Raw genomic sequence first — 13344 nt, forward strand, 5'->3', positions numbered from 1 at the left:
AACAGACTGGTGATTTCTATGTGAGTTAATGAATCACATAATGTGATCTGTACAGTACCATCAGCAGGTCAATGCCATTTGAATCATACATGTGGCTATTTGGTTTTTAATAAATAATTGATATTTAGCTATTTAATTTTATTCACTAAACTGCAATTCTTAAATGTACAATCTTTACATAAGCAGTGAATCATACGTTGATAATTTTAGCAAAGTTGGAATTTCCTGTGTTGTACTCATGTCAACTTTTCAGTAAAGTTATTGGCAGGACAAATTTCACACCCTGCATTTATTCAAAATCCCTAAACCTGAATGTATTGTTAATTTTATTCCACAAACCTAACAAACAAGCAGCCGATTTGTGAACACACACAAGCCAAAGAAAATTGACAGCGCAACAGGAAATGCATTAGCATTTAAACACTGTATCAAAGGTGTTTCAGAGAATGATTGCACAGGAAACAAATGTTGAGCCAGGAGAAGAGGGAGTAGATTAGGAGAGGTACCAAAAACTTGTCAAAGCACAAGTTATTAAGGAGGTGTTTTTTTAAGGATAGAACAGCATTGGCAAGGTTTAGGGGGTGTGTTCCAGACAGCAGGATCAAGACTGTTGAAGTCTCAGCTGACAATGATGGGTCAAAGGAAAGAACGGATAGCAAACAGGCCAGTATTCAAAGAAGTCAGGGCCCTAGGAAAGTATAGGGTTGGAGAGGATTGCAGAGATAGAATTGGGGAAAGCCAGAAATGAGTTAAAGATGATGATGAGGGGATAAGGGGAGTTAATGTAGGTCATGGAGGACGGGTGAACAGGATATAGTGGGGAACAGGATACATAGCTTGGACAAGTTGGAACTAATGGAGAATTGGGATTTGCTTTGTCACAAAGAAAAGAATCTGGTGTTATCCTTGATTGTTTGTTCATCATGGAGTATAGGCAGTCAGACAGATGATAGCAAAACTCAAATGTGTTTGATGTATCTCACAATACATAAATTGAAATGCTTAAACTGACACACATTGCAACCAAGCAAAACCTCAATTTTAAGCAGCAATAAGGTTTCTATCTACCTTTATCTTTATTTCTTCATTTAATCACTTAAATTCCATTTATAATCCCATTAGGCTTCAAACCAACTGTTTGAGACAATAGCACAATCTCTGCTGGCTTCTTTTCCAACACGGGATTCTGCAAGTTTACAGCTGGAATGCTGACCCGGAAATCCCAGATCTCCTTTTGGACCAATTGCTGAAATTCAGGTCATTCAACTACAATGCCTTACACGAAGTATATACCTGCTCCCACTGTGAATGCAGGATCACAGACTGGTGCTTCATCCACATTGTCCACAGATACAGTCAGGGTGTAAGTGGACGAGTGTGTCCGATTATTATCATATGCTCTGATGGGTAATAAATGGACTTTTGCTACATCAGGGCTGTCGTAGTCCAATTGTTTCTGTAGAGTGATATCGCCAGAGTCTGACAAAAGAAAAGTAAGATTTGTTGAACCTCAACCTGCTAATCTTGTGACTGTTTAGGTAGAAATGGATGGACCATGTGTCATGTACACTCCGCTCATTCATACCAGTGTTGACCAATCTGACCATTGGTCTTTACAGGCTTCTCAGAGTGAAATTTGAGTTTTATTCTGAAACTTTTTTTGATTTTTGTGGGGTCAGGCAACTAATTTGCGCACAGCAGGATTCCAAAAATAGCAATGAGATAGCCACCAGATGTAGTCTGTTTTAGTGATGCTGCAGCAGAGATAAATATTGACCAGGACACAGGTGATTTCTCCTACTTTTCTTTGAATTGTGCAATGGAATCTTTTTGCAACCACCCGAGATGCAGAATGTCTAGCCCTTTAACTTTGTAATTACATGACCCTGTGCAGAAACATAGTTCAGTTACTTTTCTGATCGATCTATCTATTGGTGCATATGTTTCTGCTGCAAGCTCAGGCAGACTTACCAATATCCAAGGAGAAAAGAGGCTGCGGATCAATAAACTCAAAGAAAATATCATCATCCTCATCCAAGTCAGCAGCTTCCACCTTCACCAGCAGAGTACCAATAATCAGTTCCTCTTTAGCATGAATTGTATCAGAGGGGACTGGACTGTTAAAAGAAAACATTTCAAGCATGCCAGTAGTACTTAGTAAATAAACTAAACTTTGTACAGATAGCAGTAAACCCTCAACAAATACATTGCTGATTAATTGTCTGTTTTTTGTCATTCCTGCATCTTGTAGATTTGATAGCTGCACAGCAAGACCCATGACAATGTAAAGTAGTTTCACATTGCACAAGCTGCCTAGTGGAATTCAGGTGTCAGGTTTCCTTAGCAAAATTTATGAGAACAACTTTGCACGACTCACAGGGCCAGATTTTTGTTTCCCAATAGAGCTGGAAAATAAGGTCATGAAATGCTGAAGTTTTTTTTTGCTAGAATAAATTTTGTGTTGCTCTTTTATGGCCCAGAAAAGGTGAGGACCACTGGAAAATTATATTTCCTCCAAAACACAATTTGGGTGTGCTAGTCTGGGTCTGGGAACCCTAAAAAATGCATCCGCTTGGAGTGTTTGTGACCACTGGGGGAAACCTGCTGAAGAGTCAGGAACATTCTGAAAGATAAGTATTAAATGCTGTATTGTAATGTAGATGTGTTTTTAATGCAATAATTTATCATGGAGATCTGTCCTGCAAAGGTGAATTGACCATTACATTGACCACAATTGTGTAAGTGTTGTCACGCATTACAGTACTTTTTCACTTGGAGAAAATGTCATAATACATTAAAAATGTAAAAATAAATGTCTTGTCAGCCTCTGTTGTTATGTTTTGTGCTATGATTTAAATCAACTGACAGCTCTACCTGTTTAAAAAAAAGCTTTTAAACATTGAAAAAAAATTCTTCACCTGCTCCCGTCCATTGATTGACAGGCACGCTGCTTGGAAATGGAAATTGGACACCATTCTGTTCTGTCAGTTGCAGATAAAGTAGCTGGAAGCAATTGTTATGGCAGCTGTAGCCATCATGAATGCTTGGCTAGATTTCAAAAATTGTTAATGGCTTCCACTTAGCTGGTAGTCTATTGAACCAAGAATGATTAAAATTCTTAAGAGGATGTAACAGCAGAATATGCCTTTGCAGTTTCTTGTTTGATTACAAACCTAATTGGCACTTAAATGTTTACATTTTTATTGCATTGGAGTAGTATTTATTCCCTTTCCAGCATCAATGATGGTGTGCTTGAATTTAGGGCTTTATTAGATTGTTAGAGGTTTAATTTTTTCCAAAGATTTTATAATAATTTCCATTGTGCATGGGTTCTGAGGAATGTATATAGTGCATACTAGATGAGTGGTTATGGAGGATACAACGGGGGCATGGAGGAATTATGGTAGTGGGTGAGGGAGCAAGGGGTTGGGTGGGTCTGAGGGGCATGGAGGTGGCATGGGTGATCTGAGGGGGAATGGTGTAGTGGTGTTTGGAGGGATAAGGGGTGAGGCTTAGGGGGCCTTTGAATGATGTTGGGAGATGGGCTGCTTTGTTGGACAGCCAAGACAGGCCTTCTAACTGGCCATCCTTTGCACTCACACTCCTTACAAACTCCATCGTGGCTCGCAAAATGCACTGAGAACCCAACCGCCGTGCGAAAAATCAAAAATCCCAGGTAAAGTCACACATGGGTCGTGCATGCATTCCAGGAGGTGCAAAAGTGCTCAGGTTGGGTTTTCCTGAGCCCACAGGAAAAGCTGGCCAGCCTTCTCGATATTAACACTTGCTGTAATATAGCTGCGCGATGATATAACTGACCATTGCAATACCTAAGAACTTCTAGCTCTCCTCTTTGAATCTTTTTAATTTTATCAAGAACTGACAGGACAGTAAACTCTCTGCCAACATTACAACTTAGCAAACATCGAGTTCTGTTTTTCCTTGCCACGGAGTACTACAGGAGCAATCAGTTATGCTCGGATCTGCTGACTCCATGTCAGACTCTGTAGCTTTCAGTCTTAGACCTGCAGCATAATTGTCCTTCTGCTTCTCCAGGCTCCACAGAGCAAGTCAAAAAGTAAGCAAACTTTTTTTTTAAATCAGCCTCCTATGGACCTTACTTCTTTCCCCATTATACTGCTTTATTTGGAAAGCCACAAATGCTTCCTTGTGCAGGCCCCATTGACATCATCAGAGCACAATTTGTGCCTCATGAATCAGCAGCTCATGCAAACTAAATCATTACCGATTTGTAACTTTGGTTGGAATTTTCCAGCCCCTCCTGCTGGATCTTCCAGTCCTACCAAAGTCAATAGACTTTTGAATGGCTTGCGGCACTTTCAGGGCCACCTCCGCTGTGAAAGGTCCAGAAAATGCTGCCCTTTGTTGCTCATGAAATGACATGTGATCACTGCTACTGCTGTTTGGCATTTGATAAAGTAGGTGGGACCTGGCAGCCTGAAAGGCTAGTACAGGCAGAAGTCTCACCACATTTAATAAGTATTCAGGTGTTTACTTGAAGAGCCGTGATCTGCAGAGCTCTATGGAACTAGTGCCGGAAGTTGGGATTAGGCTGCGTAGCTCTTTGTTGGTCAGCATAGAGATGATGGGCCAAATGGTCTCCTCCTTCGTTGCAAATTTTCTGATTTGCATGATAAACAGTTGATCCATTGAGACTGCGCAACTCAGTCTTGGATCTCACGGTATTTCTAATGTTGACATTCCATTGTTGCATTAAATGTCTCAATTCAGCTTTTCAATGGAAAATTCACTTCTTTCCTGTTCAGTACTTGTTGGTCTAATGTTGGTTTTTCCACTTTGACATACAAAAAATACAACATACTCCAGCGCTACTACCTGTATAGTCATTTCTGTCAACTGGTGATCTGAGTAGGAAACATGAAGATTAAGTTTACTTTACTTACTTAAGTGTGGGTGCTTCATCATTCAAATTATTAACTATTATAGTCAGAGTTCCTTTGCATGACTGCTGTGGAGCTGGATTTCCTTGATCATTTACCACAATCTTTAGTGTGAAAAGCTGCACAAGTCAATAGTAAAAACAATAAGCAATATACGTTTTACAATCTGCTTTTCTGATTTTCTGTCCTATCAATGAGACATTTTTAAAATTTACATCAAACAAATGTAGTTGATTTTTTTTTTAAGCCTCGTGATGTAACAGGTATCATTGTTTGGGTATGGGTCATTTCTACACCTTGTGTTTAGCATTAAGCATTTTCCAGTTCAGATATCCCGTTCACTTCCGACTGAGGCAAAATGGCCACTGAGACTGTTGGAAACACGGCTACTCTCTTGCTGAAAATGTAGCTGTTATGTTGCTGGAAGGACAGTGCTGACCAAACTAAATTTTTAATGAAACTATTTTTTGAAGACACCTTCTGACTGCTGGAAGTGCACTGATTGGTCAGGGTCAGCCAATGGATCTTAAAGGGTCATTGCTTGCATTCTCACAGGTAAAAGTTTTTCCTGTTCTTACACGATGGCGGGTGTCAGGATTTCCCTTCGGCCTTCGAGGATGATGCCCTGGCAATGTTGCAGCAGGGAGTACCGCAAGGCAAGGTTTCTACTTTTGACATGCAAAGTGGGGATGTGGGTCAGAGGTGGGAACACAGTACTGTAGATCTAAATAGACAGCTCGCACAGCCATACATGACAGCTCCCCACAGGGACTGCGGAATTGGTGAATTGAGCCCATATAGCTGATTACTCCAATCCATTCCCAATCATATCATATCCATGAAATATCCTTCATATTTCAGTTGGATAAGATAACGGAATGAAATTGATTTCCCATGATAACTATATGAGATATGTGCCTACCTGCATCTGCACTGGGTTCCTGCCTGAATGTCTGGCTACAGACCCTCAGGAAATATGCAAAGTGAATTTCCTGTCCACATATTGGGTTTCCTGTAGGAACTCACTTGATCCTTGAAGTGGGATTTATTAGCACTAGTACTGCTCCGGAGAAAGCTGCCACACTGCATCCTTGGGTTACATGACGCAATTGGTGACAAAATGAAAAATAGTTAGTAAACCGTACAATGGGAAAGTTTTTCTTACATTGAAGAGTAACAAATCTCAAGGTTGTGGACCAAGTAAACCAAGACATTTTGCTGAATGGTCAACATCATCTAATTACTTAAATCCCCATCTATGCATCATAAAGCAAAATCGTTTCAGGTTTAAGATATGATGGGATTTCATTTGAAAAATTGGTACAAACTCAGGTGTGAACAAAACCTTCTCATTCCCCCTCATGACCTATAAATAACATTCATTTCTGATTTATAACACATATAGGAAAAGCTTTGAAATTCAAGACAAGTTTGAATTATAGTCCCACTGCACATGAACTGAAGAGAATGAGTTTAAAGTTTCACACTATTTCTCACCTACTGGAGGGAAAGCATATTTATGGATGGCGATCTTATAGTTTTTAATCATGCAATGGGCCAAAGAAGGGTGAATTGGCATTCAAGTTTCTAACTCCATAAAAGGTTCATGCAAGATAATTAGAAGATGGTGATTGCTCTTCACCTCACCCAGAGGACCTGATAACAGATTTTAGGGAAGATGTTGAGTGTTGCAAAGAGGCACATTCCAAGAGCATTGGTCTCAAATGTGCATGACACCACGTTTGCTGTCACAATCTATCATTATGTGTACTTCCTTAAATCTGTCATGTAATCTTATAAATTCATAGCATTGAAAGCCAAATGACATCAGAACATTGATACAAGATACAAATTATAAAGAAAACTGTTGTCACATTGAAACCATCATAGATTTTCACACAAAAAAATCCTCATACACCAGCTGTGTAATGCACATTCAGTTTCTGACACATGTGATGCTTTACAGGTTGGACACAATGGGTGCCTCACCCACTGGCTGGAGAGTGGTGAGAGCCACATTTCACCTCATTTGGGGAAGGTCCAGGTATTAAGCCAGCGGTTGTTCATTGAAGGCAGTGCCACCAGAGGAATGGTGGAGGCTGCTGGTATTGCACCCGCCAAAGGCCCAGGATCAGTGAGGGACCCAGGACACAGGCCAGTGGCTAGTGCAGTGCAGGCCACTGCAGTCAATTAATTCCTGTTCAACTTAAAATTCAGTCATGCTTCCAGAGCTGGCAGAGAGAGGGTTGCCCTGACTTTCTAATCAGAGGAGGTTAGGTTGAATTTGTATAAGACTTCAGTTTGGCCTCAGCTCGATTACTGCATCCAAATCTGAATGCCACACTTTAGGAGGGATGTGAAGAGGAGAGAGTGTAGAAAAGACTTATGGGAATGGTCCCTGTGATAAGGAACTTCAGATATGAAGATGGATTGGAGAAATTAGAACTGTTTTGGAGAAAAGAGGGCTGAAAGGAGATTTGAAAGAGCTATTCAAAATCATGAGGGGTCTGGACAAAGTAAATAGGGGGTATCTGTTCCTACTCATGAAAGGATTCAGAACGCAAAGGCACAGGTTTAAAACATCTGGCAAAAGGAGCAAAAACGATATGAGAAGAATATGAAAAAACACATCGAGTGGTTAAGGTCTGAATACACTGCCTGAGACTGTGGTGGAGGCTGGTTGAATTGAATCATTCAAAATGGAATTAGACTGTTATTTGAAGAGGAAGAATTTTCAGGGTTACTGGGAGAAGGAGGAGAATGGCACAAAGTGAATTGCTCATTCAGAGAGCTGGTGCAGACGCGATGGGCTAAATGGCCTCCTTCCGCATTGTAACAATTCTGTGATTCAGTCAGTGGAGCAAGACAGCAGTTGTCCCATAAAATGTTGACACTCATTTTTAATGGATAAAAAATACAGGGTAAAATCCACATAAAGGGTGGAATCTCATGCTGGTGACGGGGGTCTCAGCCGCCAGCTGGAGAGCCAGCAAGACCCTCATGTTGCCTCTTTCCAGAAGAGTCCATCAGTAGTACATTCCAGTTAGGAGTTCACAGGCTAGCAGTGGGCCTTTCCCTGGGATCAGTACTCTGGGGGCAGAAGTCCCATCAACAAGTGTTGCTGGCCAATCAGCTGGCAGCTCTTTTGAATGGTAGCGCCATCGGGGAAGTGGCGGGTGCTGCCAGATGACAATCACCTGAGGTGCAGGATCGCGGCACAACTCAGGCCAATAGGTAAGTGATGTCAGGAGGGAGTTCACGGGGCGGGGGCCAGAGGGAGGAGATGTAAGGGTATCAGCAGGCCCCTCTGCCCCCCCCTCCTCACTTGCTGTTAGGTCCCTTAATCAGGCACCTGTGTGTCTTTTAATGACAGACTCCTCCCTCTCCACACCCTCCCCCCAACCCCCAGGAGGCAGCAGGTAAACACGTTAGGGTTTGCTTGTCATGCATGCAACATGGCAAGTCCCCTGCCTGCTGTTGGGTTAATACCAGCAGCGGCGGATGTGGCTCTTAAGTGGGTATTAATTGCTGACTTAAAGGCCTCAGTTGGCAGCAGGGTGGGAAGGCTGTCCATGGACCTTCCTGCCACGGACTTTATCGGGTTGGAAATGGGAAAGTGGGGTGGGCGGGGTCCCCACCCGCCTTTCCCCACCCACCATTCCCCACCCTCCTGCCTGATTAGATGCCACCCACTACCAAACTCGCCATGGCGGAGGGCACAAAATTCTGCCCCAATTGTGCAGTTGTATTAAATTGAATGCTTACTAAAAAAGACAGGCAATTCTATTTGGGTCTGTACAGTTTTGAGGATAAAATATTACATCTGATTGCTTACTCCTACATGTGCTGTTCAGTTTTGACCAATGTGCAAAAATTAAGGACTTAAGAATTTCAGGAGAATTGTCTTCTTTCAGTTTATTAAATTTCAATGATGCTTTGCAAAGAAATTAATATTTTAACATAATATATAATAAAACCATTAAACTATAATAAAACGATTGGTGCCCTATTGATATTTTAATATAATATATAATAAAACCATTAAACTATAATAAAACCATTGATGCTCTATTAATTTTTTTTGCCTTACATGATATGTGTTGTCATAGTCTATTACTGTTGTAGAGTTTGGGAACACAATTCCAGTGGCAGGATCAATGCTGAACAAGTTCCCTCCTGTAACTGGGCCAGATTCCTGGGACACAATACTAAACTGATACAAGATCAAAAATAAATTCTCATTAGTTGTTATTCAGTATAATGGTATTACTACTATTTAGTCCAGATAACAATATGCCGTATATATATATATATATATATACGGCATTGACCTGTTGACCAAATGGTGTATTTTTGTGCTGTAAATTGTACATGAAACTCCGTAAACTATAGCTTTTCATTTAAGCTTTTGTTGAAAATTTTACGGAAGGCAAGGCGCAGAACTTTATAACCCACATGTCTAAAATTGTCCTGTATCAGTATCTAACCTTATGATTCAGATACTAGGAATGACTTACTGTCATTGAATCCCCTACATCAGGGTCTGTAGCAGTAACTTGGTAGATGGATTTCAGATTTGAGTAGTTCTCATCAATGTTCACAGTGGCTGCAAAATAGCAAAAGTGGCCACAATTTTTGACAAATTTGTAAACATGAAGATGCACTACATAATTTATTTTATGCCGCAGAATTCTTATTTTTACAGGATACTAAGTGGACATAATTTCCTCATTCCTCTCACAATCTCCTCCCATTGGTCTGAACTATCAAGGTGAATTTCATCTTGCTGTTTCTCTGACCTCCCATTTATCAAAAGTGATCCCTCATGGTCTTTGCCTCCAATGCCCACTTCCTAATCCTCATCTTTGACCTTGGTGACTTCCTTGTCAGTTGCACACTTGCCTTCACATCCAGCAACTTCAACTGATATGTACATCGCCACTGAAGGACACCAGCATCTTACTGTGCCTCCAAGTGTTCCTCACAAGGAATGTTCTCAATATCTGTCATGCTACTGAGAGCAGCAGCAAAGAACCATTGAAAGTTTATTCATTTCAACCATATTCACATACTTTCTAATGATTGGCTACAGTGCAGTGCTAATTGCAATATTCCATGACAATTGAACCTTAACTTGAAATTAACAATCATTAAAAAGATAGAAATTGAGAAGATTTTGCAATCTGATTGGTAAAAGTGGCTATGAACTACTACAGCATTATATCAATTCCATGCAGACAGACCAAAATTCCAGACGCTTCATTGAGCCACTGGAAGTGAATCAGGCTGATAGCATCAGCCACCATTAGCCTTGAATCATTGGCAGATAGGAAGATAATTTTGGAAGAGGCAGAGTACTGCAAAAGGACAATGGCAGCAGTGCAGACAGTGGGCAATGTTTAGATGAAGGATGACAGTCACTGATAGGATACAGGACCAGGTGATCTAGGCACCTTCAGTGGTGATTATTCTGAAGCACTGAGATGAAAGCCTGAGGAGTTCATGATGCCACTGCACAGCCAAATATCATCGGCACTCCTGGACCTCACATTTCACCTCTGCAGAGCACCACAGTAGATTTGACAACTGTACAGGGAGGCATCAAAGTTAGGCATGGTGGAAAAAAATGAAGCACTTGTAGTAAATATGTATAATAAACATTTTCTAATATGAATTTATAATATAAAGAGTGAGCCCCTAAGAAATCAGGCTGAATAATACCAAACAGGATGTAGAGTTGCAGAAGCTCATTGAGATTTCTGTAGGGAGAAGGTTCACAACTTCATGAAATTGAGGATGCCGCACAAAATGGGAAGATTTCCTCTGCATTCTGGATGTAACGAAAATGTAAACATGTTGATAAAGAGATATCCTTACTCTCACCTGTTCCTTGCGCAAACTGTGGGGAAGTGCACGCTGGAGGTTCATTAGCTGGCTGTAACAAAATAGTCAGGGTCACTGTGACAGTGTTGAAACCCTTGTCTATGGCAAACACTTGGAGTAGGTAGGATCTTATTGTAGTGATACTATCATAATCTAATACTTTCATTGTAGTGATGATCCCTGTAACTAAAAAGATGGGTAAAGAAAATATTAATTCCCAGCATTATCAATTAATTTTCAAATTGCATAAAAATCTAAAGAAAGCTGCACTGTCACAACAACCATCAACAACATCTCAGCTAATCAAACACAATTAAAAAGCAGCAATTCACAAAGTATTACTGTGATCCAGATCTGTGTTGCAGATTTAATTACATTATTACCAGAGTCCTGTCTGCAAGCACCATGTAGGCTGATGAAATTATAGTTTCTTTAAAAAGAATGCAGATTGTCCTATGCATGGCATAACCTTTGATATTCTGTAATATTGATGCACTGTGTTTCCATTCAAGGGTTATGCTGGCATTAGAAAGAGTAGCAGCAATATTGAGGATGCCACACATGAGTTGGAGAGATAAACTATCTCAGCCATTGGAATGATAAGGATAACACTAAAAGGGGCGGAGAATAACAGTGACAGAGAGTAACATAACTGGGGTGACCTCAAAGAGGTGAATCACGGTGTACATAGGAAATAGGGCTGGAATATATTGGAACAGATCATCGTCTGTTCCGCCTATAATCTGATTTTTACAAATTAGCTAAATATATTTATATGAATAATATCCTTACTTGGATCAATGGAAAAATCGTCAGGAGGATTAGCAAACTTAAAAGACACAGTATCACCAACATCCTTATCAGTAGCATTCATCTGCGCTACCACTGTTCCATTCACATCATCATCTGTGACATTAATTGGGTTTGCAGGGCTGAAACTTAAGATTAAGGAATCGAGCTTTAACAATCTGAGATTAATAATATACATCGTTTTGCCACAGCAGAGTTTGCAATACTATGTTTATCTTGAAAGAATAACTTGCCATTGTAAGTAATTTAAACTCAATACTTAACGTTTAACTTTGGTAATTTATTATCTAAATGATTCAACGAGTTTCTAATAATCTTGTACAGTCAGCCTGGCCTCTCAATAGCCACCTTACCTCACAACAGGGACTTCATCATTCTCATCGATGATGCTAATGGTAAGGGTTCCTTCGCAGGACTTTTGTGGAGCTGGGGTTCCTTTGTCCTTCACTGTAATTTCCAACACAAAGACCTGCACATAACCACATGATGAGTAAAACAGCAACTACATAATGACAGCAACAACCCAACCTTACCTGGTGAATTCTAATTTGACTTGACAAATATAACACTTTCCAGGGTCTGCCTCATGTTAACATTTCCAGGTAATGGAATTTCTTCCTGTGGTTTTAGTCCACCCTGTAGACTCTGCTAAATTTGTTTCACATCCATTTAATCACTGGTTAGGAAATTACAAATGTGAGTCTTCTAGAAAGCAAATATTGTGTTTTTTAAAAATGGTTTGCTAGTGGGTCAAGATTAAAGCCTGGGGATAGTTAAAGAAACCGATTATATACCTGATGATATTTTCTGCTGATGTAAATACCTGCTCCTTTTGTTATAACAAGGTCCCTCTGCACCCAATTGACAAGCTGAATTGATGGCAAAACGGACGGACACTGCTTAAGTATACAAATCGGGTTCCAATGCCAGTTGTAGGATACCGATTGCATCTTTCAGGGAAAAATGGGCAAAGCTTTTGTGGCACATGCCAATCCCACTTTCTCCAGGCATTGAAAGGTATAAGCAGAAATCCTGAAGGACTATTGGAGGTCTCCCTCAGGAGGTCAGTTTTTGTTTTAATTTGTGGAGCCAGGAGTGCGGAGTTTACAAATATCTCCTGGCCTGACAACAACCTATTCTCCGAGCTGTGTAACATCCTTATTTGCTGGTAAACTGCATGCAGTAGCCAGCCAATGTTCCTCCTCACTGGACTGACAGACTGTGGCAGGAAACTTGTCAAGGGAATGTTGATGAGGCAGTAACCTTTGGGCTTCCTGATTGTCATGTTGTCTGGTGCATTGGGCACATCAGCAACATCATTTCCATTAGGCACTTAACCCTAGAGACTTTCTCAGTGGTAGATTTTTATGTTATAGATATTTGAACATAAGTAGACAAAGTCTCTGAGCAGCTATAAGAATAATGAATGGCAAGAGCCGTTCTTCGCTGCTGGCCACAATGTATAGACATAAATATCTTTACTGTTAATTGTATTGTGCTTGCTATGATGGGTCCTAAACATCCATTTCATCAGTGCTTTCCTGCAAACTCACTAATCCAGTGCTTGTCCACAAGTACCTTCAATGTGCACAGAATTCCTGATTTGTAACATAAATAAATCAATACACTGACTCGGCTCACCTGCTGCTAAAATGCATTTATTCATGAGAAAATAATGAAAAGAGAAATTCCATAAACCAGTTTTGAACTGGAACTTTTTCTCCTCATG

Source organism: Carcharodon carcharias, chromosome 13 (assembly GCF_017639515.1).
Source record: "Carcharodon carcharias isolate sCarCar2 chromosome 13, sCarCar2.pri, whole genome shotgun sequence".
Lineage (NCBI taxonomy): Eukaryota > Metazoa > Chordata > Chondrichthyes > Lamniformes > Lamnidae > Carcharodon > Carcharodon carcharias.